Source organism: Chrysemys picta, chromosome 23 (genome assembly GCF_011386835.1).
Source record: "Chrysemys picta bellii isolate R12L10 chromosome 23, ASM1138683v2, whole genome shotgun sequence".
Taxonomy (NCBI): domain Eukaryota; kingdom Metazoa; phylum Chordata; order Testudines; family Emydidae; genus Chrysemys; species Chrysemys picta.
The window spans coordinates 13,987,228-13,999,997 of record NC_088813.1 but is presented as its reverse complement, the minus strand read 5'-3'; positions in this window follow the sequence as shown (position 1 = coordinate 13,999,997).

Genomic DNA, 12,770 nt, shown 5'->3' with positions numbered 1-12,770 from the left:
CTGTAGAGGTACCGTGAATTCCACATACGCCAGGAGAAAATCCTTCTCCTGTTAGCACTTCTGTGCTATCCTCCTTTGTTTTCCACTTTCAACTACCCAGCAAACATGAGGGAGACCTGAGTTTATAATGCAAGTTTTATGAAGTGTGACAATACTATGGTGATAACAATGCGATCAATAGATAGATCTAAGTTCCAGAGAATTCTAAGTAAATGAGTGCACCTGTTCATCCACACTTAGGAAATCAATTAATTTTATAAGTCTGCAAATATATTTCTTCCAATCCTTGTGGGAGGGCTTAACGGGATACAGATCAAAGCTACTCCAGTTCTTCCTGCCTATCGATTTGATATTGGTTTTCTGGTAGCTGAGAAATTGCTGATATCCATTATGAAGCCATTGCTTGCTGCATTAGGCTCTGCAGATTTTGCAGTCAGGAAGCCTTGGCTGACTAGAAAAGCAATTACTCTGTATTCTTGCAGTTTCAGTACAGGACTTTTACATTGAGAGGTTACATTTGGACTTGTCCTCCAAAATTGTTACCTGGAAGGATGTCAGGACGGCACTGGATGTCAGGAAGCGCGCCCGCAAGAGACCTTGAGCAAAGCACTCAAACCAAATGGAATGAAGCTGAGTCACAAGGGACACATGTGGTTTTCTCTCTTTTTTATATTAAACGTGTGTCATTTGAGAACATGTTCTGACATGCCCTATTATTTACACAGCACCGTAAGATACGCTGCACTTTACAGAATGTTTAGAAAGACAAGGTCCCTGCCCCATGGAGCTTCCAGTCTAACTCAGACAATTAAAATATATGGGGCAAAATCCTGTGAGGCATCATTGGCAAGGAGGAGATCAATGTAAGAATGCTTTGTAATGTCCCCAGGGTCATCTTCTCTAGGTTCCTGACCAAGACTTTGGAACAGTTGTTGAAGAGACCATTCCAGAGAGGTCTCATTACAGTTTTACACAGAGTGCAATTCATACTTGGAACAGGACTTTGGGAGGTTGGTCTCATGTGGAGACTCATGCAGTGCAAAAGGGATCAGCAAAGCCCAAGGTCCTTGTACCTTGAAGGTCCAGTACCTTCATTGAAGGAGCTCCCCAAAAGTCTTGGATTTAACAGGCTCCACGGAAGAAGTGGAACTAAAGGAGGAAAGTGGAAAGGTGGCATGAGTAAAGGTGCAAAGCCAAGCGTAGAAGAAGGAGACAATAGGAGTGATTAGGTGAGAGGATAGGATGAATGCGTGCAGAGATGTAGGCTGGCACTAAGATGTGTGGGATCTTAAAGGTTAGGAGCTCATGTACTTTCCTTTCAAATATATCCAGCCTGCTGGGAAGCAGAGGTTACAACAGAGGAAGCAGGGATGGGGACAGCAGAAACCCGGGGCATATCAAACAGTCTAATCATGCTGGAATTCAGCCAGGTCCCCGTGCTTGGTACCTAAATGCAATTACTTTTAAAGGAAGAACAAACCCACTGTGCACTCAGGCAGCTCTGAGAGCTGTTTGTGAATCAATGTGTGTCTGCTGCTAAAAGAGCCAAAGCAGGGTGAGGGCAGGAGGGGGATGGGGTGATGGATGGAGTCAGGGCTGAAATCGGTTTGCGCGGTTCCTGGTGCATTGATCCAGTCAGGCAAATGGCAGACACACAGGCCAAAAAAGGAAGAAAAGAAAACAAGCCTGCTGTTTGTTGTATGGCTAAGAGGCATTTCCTCAACACAGCACTAACCACTTTCCATCACTGATTCACTGCTGGGTCCACTGGGCAAATGCTCCTAGTATATTTTTTTATGCCCAGAACAAGGAGTTGATTTTAATTGATCTGGAAGCTCAGATGTACAGTTAGTCCCCCTACAGACCTAATGATGCCATTCCAGAGTGATTGGGACCCTGGGGACTGCCACTCACCCTCCTGGGGTATTTATGCTCAGAGACGGTTTTATTCAGGCTCTGAGCGTGTGGGGAGAGGAGGAATCAGGCAGCAAGTTCTGCTGAGAGAGCAGATGGGGCTATCTCAGTGCCTTGCTGAATCAGCACAGGACTGCTAGATGGTGGGAAGGATCAAGCAGCATCTTGGGCTGCTTGTGAGGAAGCCCAGACCCGTTTGCATCGATGAGATTGTCTCTTTTCTCCCTATTGGCAAAATAGATGCTAATTCTGTCCTCAGATTGGAGGCTGGGATGAAGGCTCAGCTCATTCCTTTCTCGGCAAGAAGAGCTGAGGCTGGAGCTTCTGCAAGGCAGCTGTCGTGAGGTTCTGGGGGCTGTTCTGGTGTGATCCGTGCACAGCCGGAGACCAAGATCAGCGGTTCATGGAGTTTTTGTGGCAACACTCATTCACCTAGCCACACCTCCTAGAGAAGCTGGCTTGGTGGGGTGCTTGAAGATGACTTTTATGGGGTACAGTGGCCCTTTTGGATCAGGACCACAGCCCCAGACTGATGCAAACACCTTGCTCTCAAGGTGGGATCAGAATAGGGGAGGTGAACAAGCCCAGATGCTAGATCCAAATGCAGCAGCTTGGTGTTCTAGGATCAAAAATTCATTGTTTGTTACTCATTTCTAAAAGCATTCCTCCCTTCCCCCAGCGGCCTCTCGACTCCTTCCCAGTGGGTCAGCTCTCACCATAGGTGGTCTTTTTCTTAAAGCCGCAGCAGGCAGAATTAAGAGTTTTACATGAAAATCCCAGCTGTTATTTAGAGAAAAATACAATTCTAGCCCTCATGGCTGCAGAGTAAAGCCTGAAAATGGGACCTGTGTGTGACCCTATGAGCCCAGAACGCAAATAAAAAGAACCCAAAATGGTCTTTTTTAATCACATTAGTTTTTATGCAAGTCTCATGATTTTGGACTGTATGGGTTTGACAACGGTGCCTTCCTCCATCTTCATTTGAGTTGATCAGAATTCCCTTCTAAAGGGTGCTTTAGATCTTTCCCTGATTCACATCATCAGCGAGATTCATAAAATAAAATGCTATAGGGCGACCAGACAGCAAGTGTGAAAAATCGGGACAGGGGGTGGAGGGTAATAGGAGCCTATATAAGAAAAAGACCCAAAATCAGGACTGTCCCTATAAAATCAGGACATCTGGTCACCCTAAAATGCTATGAGATTAAAGATTAAATCACCCTTGTTGGGATTTTTCCTTCGACAGACAGGGCCGCCCAGAAGATTCAGGGGGCCAGGGCAAAGCAATTTCGGGGGCCCCTTCCATAAAAAAAGTTGCAATACTATAGCATACTATATTCTCATGGGGGCCCCTGCGGGGCCCGGGACCTGGGGCAAATTGCCCCACTTGGCCCCCGGGCAGCCCTGTCCACAGATGAGAGGGTCTGCCCAGCTTCCAAATGGTACTTTTGGGGAGCCGTGCAGAGAGTTTGAATCCACTGTCCAGCAAGCAAACGACAGATGCAAAGATCTTTTAAAAAGCAAAGGTCTGTTCCCCTTCTAGGCTTTCAGAGGCCGCTGATAGTTATGTGATTTTGAACAATAAAAAAACAAATACAAAAAATCCTCTTTCCAGAGGCCTTTTTTCCTTTTGAACCTTGCAGCAGCATGGCTTTGACGTTGTGCTGGCAGTGCTAGGCAGGGATATCACACACAGTCACATTCTGCTCATCTGCTCTTTTAAGACTTGGTAACGGCAGCTTTGTCCTCTAGTAAATGAAAGAGCGGCTGGTTTGTTGCAGACCTAGCTTGATCTTGAAAATAATCACAGTGAAAAAATGTCACCTGCTGATTTGATCCAGCCTGTGTTGCATTGTTCAGCTGCTGCTCTCTTGCAATCACCCATTGTTATCAAACAGGTGGAATAAAGGGAGTAGATACAAATAATAAATACAAAAGGGTTGGTGGGGGAAATAGGTTAGAGCCCTCATCTTTCAGCTGCGCAGGACTGGCTTACAGTGCTGCTGGATTTACGAGTGAAAATGGTTTTAATTGATTCACCCTGGGCCGTAATTGATATTTGCACACATCAGAAGAAACCTTGTGCCATCTGGCAAAATAGGACACAGTTGAAAGTCTCTATTCAGAAGAGAACCAGGACTAGGATAAACAAAGGATGCTGCAAGTCAGGTGTGCGGTGTATCGGCAGAGCTGTGTAGGTGTCTAGGACAGGAATACAAGAGGAGTTCATTGTAGGTCTGGATTTAGTTTGGTTACTGACAGGGTGTGAGGGCTCAGGATTGGATGTTGCCTGACAGTTTTGGAACAGCTGGGCCTGGGGACTGGAATATATTGAGGTGCGCTCACAGAGCTGTATGCTCAACTCCACGGCTTCTGATTTGAGACAGTTCAATCATCCTCTAGCTTTTGTGAGCACTAAAATTCATTTAAAACAATTTCCAAGCAAAGGCATGAGGTTTGATCATTTTGCTGGGCCTTAGGGAACCCGATTTAATTCCAGTCTGAGGGCCTGAAATGAACGAGTAGGTTTGTCTTAGTTCAACAACAAGCAGACAGGAAATCCATAAGAAAAATTGTGTTTGCAGAAATCAGGGCTTCACCTTGAATATTGGTATTGCCTAGTAACCAGGAAGCAACCTCAGGTTATCAGTGACATGAGTCTGGATTCTGAAAGCATGCATGTGCAAGAGAGATCAATGCTCTTATTGCTCCTGGTCCCAGTTAGTACAATCCTGAAGGGTGTAGCCTCCCCCACAGGGGTGAGCCTAAAGGAATCCTATCTAAATACAGTGGCATTTACAGATCTGGCAGCAATCCACAGCTTCCCTGTCAGGTTTAAATTGACGGTCATCAAGGGCAGTCACAAATGTCAAATGCAAGGCATCCTGTAATGGATTTAACACAAGCTGGAGAGGAGTTAACTGAAATGCAGGGTATTCATCTTACTTAAATAATTATGCTTGCAGGAAGAATACCACTACCAAGAGCCAGTCTGTTCTAACATATGTCACCTTCCTCCTCACCCTTCTCCCATTTAAAATTTCTGGCCAGCGTCATACAAGGAAAGCAAGTCTGGCTTGTTACTCAAGATTCAAAAAATAGCTACAGAAGGTTGGGATGGAGTCCACATGGTAATCAAAACAAGTCTTTGTAGTCAGCGCTGAGTTCCTGCTATCCCAATTACATTTGTGGAGTCTACCTCACGCTGTACTGAGCTGTGCAGCAGAGAGAATTTTCTTTGTGCATTATTGGCTACATAGAGTGAGAACAGTTTCCTTGACAACATTTTTCTTAATGGGATCTTTTTCTCTCCCCCCTTGCCCCATGGCTTTAGGTTTGGGCTTGACTTTGAATCCCAGGCTATGTTCGTAAAGGAGACCAGTATTATTATTATTACACCAAAAGTGGGGCTTTACAGGCATATGAGAAAAGGGCCCTGCTCTGGGGTAATGGCAGATGAGGGAGGTGGTGCAGCTAAAAGCAAGTGACTGCACATTGATAACTAGCACATATCATTAGTTGCATGATTTGCTGCTGTGTTTTTCTGGATTTCTTTATAGTAGGGGTGGGTGAGTTTTGCCATCATTTGTTTTCATATTAGCACTTTAAGGGGTGGCCTAGAGATTTCACAGGTCCTGGAAGAAGCACTTTTCTGAGGATGGCAGTGCAGTGGTGGCATTACAGCAAGTTCTCAGCTGACTTGTATTTTCATTTTCTCCAGCAGCATCAATATCTAAGAACAGCCACATTGGGTCAGACCAAAGGTCTGTCTAGTCCAGTATCCTGGCTGCTGACAGTGGCCAATGCCAGGCAGCCCAGAGGAAATTACCAGAACAGGGAATCCAAGTGATCCGTCCCAACTTCTGGCAAACAGACGCTAGGGCCACCATCCCTAGTCCTCTATAGGACTGGGTCTGTCTGTGAATTTAATCTCATCTATCGCTCTGATTTGCCAGGCAATAGATCTCTCTCCATCAGTCTGTCCTTTATGAGAGTGGATAGATTAGAGTTGGCTGGAAGTTTTCCCAGCAGAACAGTTTTCTGTCAGAAAGTGCTAATTCGTGGGGATCAAAGAGTTCTGTGGGAACTTGTCGACTCCATTGAAACTTTTGACATTTAGACTGCCTGCCTGATTTCCTGCCAGCCTGCCCAACTCCTGGGGCTCCCCAGCTCGCCAGCATCCCACCTGGCAGGCTGCCCAGCTTCCTGGATAGGAGACTCCCCATCTCCCTGGGCTATTTGGCTTCCCCGGCAGCAGGCTCCCCAGCTGGTTGGCTCCATTGGCGGCCTGCTTGGTGGGGTCCCCAGCTGTCCAGGTAGTGGGCTGCTGGGCTCTTCCACAGCCCATGTGGAAGGCTGTCAGGACTCCCCAATGCCCTGGGCTGTCTGACTTCCAGGCAGTGGGCTTCCCAGCTGACTGGTTCCCTGGACTGCCCACCTGGTAGGCAGGTAGGCTCTCCGGCTCCCCAAGATACATGGGGAGCCAGGCGGACAGCTCGCTAGGCAGCTCCCTGACCAGAAGTTATTCCTCACTACGCAATCTTTTAATTTGTGTTTGTACAGTGCCTAACACACTTGGGGCCCTAATTTGGGTTGGGACCTCTAGGTGCTACTGTAATGCAAATAATAAATATGAATAACCACCCTATCAAATACAAATTTTACTCAGGATCTGTAGATGAAAAAGTTGTTGTTTTGTTTTAAGTAATTTAGTTATCCAGAACTCTGATTCTGGAAACTGGATTTTTGTTTGTTTGTTCAATAGCTTTGAGCAGGGCTATAAAGAATCAATCAGCACCAAGATTCTCAACTGATAGGCTTTGATGGGACTAATCAGACATCTTTCCTACATAGAATCATAGGACTGGAGGGGACCTCAAGAGGTCATCCAGTCCAGTCCCCTGCACTCATGCCAGGACTAAGTATTATCTAGATCATCCCTAACAAGTGTTTGTCTAACCTGCTCTTAAAAATCTCCGATGATGGAGATTCCACAATCTCCCTAGGCAATTTATTCCAGTGCTTAACCACCCTGACAGTTAGGAAGTTTTTCCTAATGTCAAACCTAAACCTCCCTTCTACATGTAATGATAGAATTTTTGCTAATCATATGGGAGAGAGCCAACATAGAAGATTATGCTTAAGACTCCTGCTTGCATCTGATAGGGCTTTGCTGGTGATAAAACTGGGCTAAGCCACCTGGATTCGATTAAGCATGAGAAGTTTTAATCTCTTTTGGCTAATATTTTAGTTAAGACTGAGCAGAGAAATATCTGCAAGAAGAGGGTCATGGATATCTTACTGAAACACCTCTTATCAGAGCCAGTTGCCCAAAATCAGAGGTTTTCTATTTAAGCAGGTAACTGCATCCTGCCAAGATCTCCAGGAAGGGCTGTTAAAAATGCCATTGATTAACTGTCCAGAGCAGTAGTTTTTTGTTTTGTTTTAAACAATCTTACCCCGCTGGTTGTTTTATCAAGGGATGTTGGCAGCAGGTGAGTGTGTCTTTACCCACTCATAGAAGAAAGTTTCAGGACATTTACTGTTTTTAAAAGCAACCATAATATCTCCTAGAATCTCTCACCCAGAGTATAGAATTTTTGGTAAATGTCAGAGGAGGAATTGGTGATTTTCCAGCCAAAATCCCCACTTTTGGTTTGATTTTAGCAACAGGTCTTATTTGCTAGCTGCATCGTGAGATGGAAACACAAGCTCTGTTGCATTTTCCTTGGTGGTTGTTTCTCTCCCACCCCATTTGTCTGCAACAGTCATCACTGTTCCAAACAAAGGGCCATATTCCACCCTCAGTGTCCTTGTCCACAGTCAGATTTTTCTTCCCCAGAGCCATAATTCCCAACAGGCGCAGCCCCACTAATGGAAGCTGTAGTATAGACAGGGCTCCGGCATTTCAACTCTTGTGTCACCTAAGCCCATTCTGAAGCACCTAAGTTTTATCTTTGCTATGACCTACGCATTTACTTTTGGCAGATTAGACAATTGATTGGACAATGCCAGAAAGTCATAACCAAAACTTTGCTTATGTCATTTAATTCTCTCTTGGCAGGATTTTAAATGTGGTTGGAAACACATGTCCAGTAGACAGAGCAGGAAATGGGGAGGCAGGACTCTTGGGTTCCAATTCCCCACACACACACCTGTGAGTTGCGGGGGGATGTTGGCCAAGGTATATAATCACTGTGCCTCCATTTCCCCTTTTGTAAAATGGGGGTAAGACTATTTACCTAGTCCACGGTAGCTATCGTGAAAACTGGAGGAGGGCTGGGAACAAAAGTGGCTATAGACACAGGTGCAAAACATTGCTAATTACTTCTCTTTCAGGGCTGAAGCATAAAGGGGGAGGAAGTAAATCCAGTTCTAGAGAAGACTGCTCAGCTTTCACAAGCATGTCAAGGGATTCCTGAATGCCATCAGGAGGTGTCAATTCCAGGAGAGGAAAAGCTGCTTCTGTAATGAGCCAGCCACTCCCAGTCCCTATTCAAGCCCAAATTAATGGTGTTAAATTTGCAAATGAATTTTAGTTCTACTGTTTCTCTTTGAAGTCTGTTTCTGAAGTTTTTTTGTTAAATGATAGTGACTTTTAAATCTGTAATAGAATGACCAGGGAGATTGAAGTGTTCACTTACTGGCTTATGTATGGTACCATTCCTGATGTCCGATTTGTGTCCATTTATTCTTTTGCGGAGGGACTGTCCGGTTTGGCCAATGTACATGGCAGAGGGGCATTGCTGGCACATGATGGCATATATAACATTAGTGGATGTGCAGGTGAATGAACCCTTGATGGTGTGGTTGATGTGGTTGGGTCCTCTGATGCTGTTGCCAGAGTAGATATGGGGACAGAGTAGGCAACGAGGTTTGCTACAGGGATTGGTTCCTGGATTGGTGTTTCTGTGGTGTGGTGTGTAGTTGCTGGTGAGTATTTGCTTCAGGTTGGGGGGTTGTCTGTAAGCGAGGACTGGCCTGCCTCCCAAGGTCTGTGAGAGTGAGGGATCATTTTCCAGGATAGGTTGTAGATCGGGGATAATGCACTTTAATCTCCCTGGTCATTCTATTTAACACCATTAATCTGGGCTTGAATAGGGACTGGGAGTGGCTGGCTCATTACAGAAGCAGCTTTTCCTCTCCTGGAATTGACACCTCCTCATCTATTATTTGGAGTGGACTACATCCACCCTGATTGAATTGGCCCTGTCAACACTGGTTCTCCACTTGCAAAGTAACTCCCTGCTCTCCATGTGTCAGTATATAATGCCTGCAGCTGAAACTTTCACTCTATGCATCTGAAGTGAGGTTTTTACCCACAAAAGCTTATGCCCAAATAAATCTGTTAGTCTTTAAGGTGCCACCGGACTCCTTGTTGTTTTTGTAGATACAGACTAACACGGCTACCCCCTAATACTTTAAACCCAGGGTTGTGAGTTCAATCCTTGAGGGGGCCACTTAGGGATCTGGGGCAAAAATCTGTCTGGGGATTGGTCCTGCTTTGAGCAGGGGGTTGGACTAGATGACCTCCTGAGGTCCCTTCCAACCCTAATCTTCTATGATTAGCTCAAGGGGCAGAGGTCAGTGAGTGCTGATGAAGTTTGGGGTGCCAATCTGATTGCTTTTTTTAAAAAGGCTAACAAAAAAAAGTCAAAGAAATTACAAACAAAAAACATTAATGTTGCAAAGTCAAGCACTCAAAAAGTTAGGAAACGCAATAATTATTTGTCTGTGTAATCTTAATTCAGCCCCCTTCTGTCTACAGCAATAGTATATAAAAGTGTTTTTCCAAGCAGACCTGGTGCTAATGATCTCAAGTAGCCAGGGCCGGCTCCAGGCACCAGCTTGCCAAGCAGGTGCTTGGGGCGGCCACTCCAGAGAGGGGGGCACGTCCAGTTATTCAGCGGACAGTCCCTCACTCCCGCTCGGAGCAAAGGACCTCCTGCCGAATTGCCGCCGCAGATCACGATCGCGGCTTTTTTTTTTTTTTTTTGTGCCACTTGGGGCGGCAAAAACCCTGGAGCCAGCCCTGGAAGTAGCGTAGAGAATAGTTGCATTCCAGTCCCATTCTCTTCAGAGCCAGGGCTTCCGAGCCCCTAGGTTAGTACTCCTAGACCAGTGTTTCTCAAACTTTTTTTCTTTTTGCAGACCACTTGAAAATTGCTGAGGGGCTCAGCAGACCACTTGATGATCTTTCCAAACGTTGTTTGTACCATTAGCTAACTATTGTAAAGCGCTTTGGATAAAAGCACTATATAAAAAAAAAGTAACTTTTTTGGTTCTACAAATAAAAGCACACAACTCATACTTTAATATCAGTAGTCTTACCTGTCTAATGTGATGGATGTGCCTTCTCTGCCCTGCTGTGGCAGCCCCTGAGCTGGGGCTGGGAAGGAGGGGGGGTCTCTCCCACTCTCCCCCACCACAGCAGCCCCCGAGCTGGGGCTGGGAGGGTGTCTCTCCCGCTCTCCCTCACCACGGCAGCCCCCGAGCTGGGGCTGGGAATGAGAGCCAATTCTCCCCCGGCAGCCGCAGCCCTGGAGCCAGGGAAAGTTGCCTCTTTCTCTGGTCGCCGCAGCACTGCATGTCCCAAATTCCCCCCACCCCTTCTCACTCCACTGCCCCCTCCCACCTACCCTCTATTCCCCCAAGGCCACCACCTCACCTTATGTGTGTCTTCTCCAGAGTCCAGGCCCCTAATTAGTGGAGCCACAGCTGCACACTTCCACTAATTAGGTGGGTGGCCCTTCATTCTCTTACATGCAGCCGCCCAGGCGCACACCTTAGAGGGAACTATCCGTGGGCCACCTGAATGGAGCTCACAGACCACTGGTGGTCCACGAACCAGTTTGAGAACTTCTGTCCTAGACTACAAAATGCAGTGACCTCTGTGGTCACTCAAGTATCACTACTTATTTGGAAGGGAATTATGCTTAGTGTAAGGAGTGTGACTATAACAGAAATATTATGGGTTAGGAATTCTCACAACACTCCAAGCAGAAGCTCGGCAGGTCCAGGTAGTTGCTTTACAGACAGACGGGGTGTGAGAGGACTGGTCTCTCCGTTTCTTCATTCTGAGGCCAGCATTCATTCTGAGGCCATACCAGCAACAGGAAAAATTCATCCCAGGGAATGTAAACAGCAAGTAATGTAGGCAGGGTGCAAACTTTTTACTAGCATGTCATAGACCCAAGGATGAGACAACTAAGCCTAAATTCTGCGAGTGCAGATGTCTCTCTACAGTGGCAGCGATACTGATACTAGTGTACATGGGTGTGAAAAGAGCAATATCAGATATGAAGAGCATGATTCAGGCAATATTTAGTGTGTACTATTCAGCATAAATATTTTATGTGCAGCTGGCACCTCATTGCTGTTGACTAGAATGTGCAAACCAGCCCTATTTCTAGGGTCATATACATTTTGACAGGTTTGACAAACAAACAGACAATCTTACATTCAACATTTTACTTCAAATGTTGTAAGTAACAAATTAGCCGAACTCTATATCTATGTATAAAGTTCTTACTGAGATCAGTCTTGGGGTTGCAGGTATTAATGGTAAGTCTAATATAAAATCCTTTGACTAAAAGCATTAGAAAGTGAGACTTTCATAAAATTGTGAAGTATTTGAAATCTACCGCTTAATTAAGAATATTTACATATGCAAACCTTAAACTGCCTACCATCCCCATTCCAAGTGCATTACCTTGAATGGTATAAATACTCAAGCAATTAAATGTTAATCTCCAGCTAAAGAAAATATCCGTGTTTGTATTTTCAGAAATAGTTGGGTAAATATCCGGAAACAGGTTAACTTATACTACCACAAAGAGGAAATATATAAAGCTCATATAACTAATTTGCAATTAAATCTATCTTTTTTTGCTGATTAAGCTTTGGTTAATGATGTGTTCCACTTTCATGCATGGTAACCAAAGGTAGAGTCCTTCAGAAACAAGTGACAGGAATTTGCATTAAAACCCACTACATAAAAGACATTTATCTACACAGGAAGAGGAGATGAACCTTCACAGACACGGCTTCCAGTATTATCATGGCTAGAGTCATTTATTATCTGAGCTCCACTGGGGATTGAAACCTTGCATTAATGCACCCGTGAGAAAAATCTGATAAAAATTAGAAATCTAATACTGATTTGTGAGTAATGTATCTGCTTTGATGGCAACAAAAGCAAAGCTGACTAGAATTTCTATCTGTGGGGCTTTGAAAATAGCACTCGTTACATAAGTAAATTATATGTCTCTTCTATGGAGCTCCACTGCAAATGAAATGAAACTGATTAGGACCCAAGACTCTAGAAATTCCCCCATGTAGCCCCAGACAATGTTTTAATTCACAAACTGCCAAATGGCACATTGTCTAGTCTTGTCCAGGAAACAAGATGAGATTTGCAACGAATCTTACAGCACTTGGAAAGGCTGCACAGAGATTTCAAGTTTTTTAAAAACCAGTTGATTTAGGGGAAAAGAAACAGCTGATGTCTACAGCAATTCTTCCTCTTTTCAGGATGGAACCGTGCCTCCCAAATACTCACTGAGTCACAAGCAAGCTCACACTGTTCACTGCTGAACTATGGTCATCAGACCATCTACGAAGGAGTGTCTGTAGACAGATTGGTCTGAATCCGTTTAGGAACCAGGGTAAAACACAGAATTTAACATCTATGCAATGAGTAAATTCATTGAGAACCAGAGGTAAGAGCCATTTACAGTAAGAACTTTATTGCACTATGTCCAAGTGCTGAACCAGCTATTGTGCCTGTTGGGCCCCGGTCACAAATCGAGCCCCTCACGCTCCATGTCTACACTGTATACGCAGTCTGTGCACCC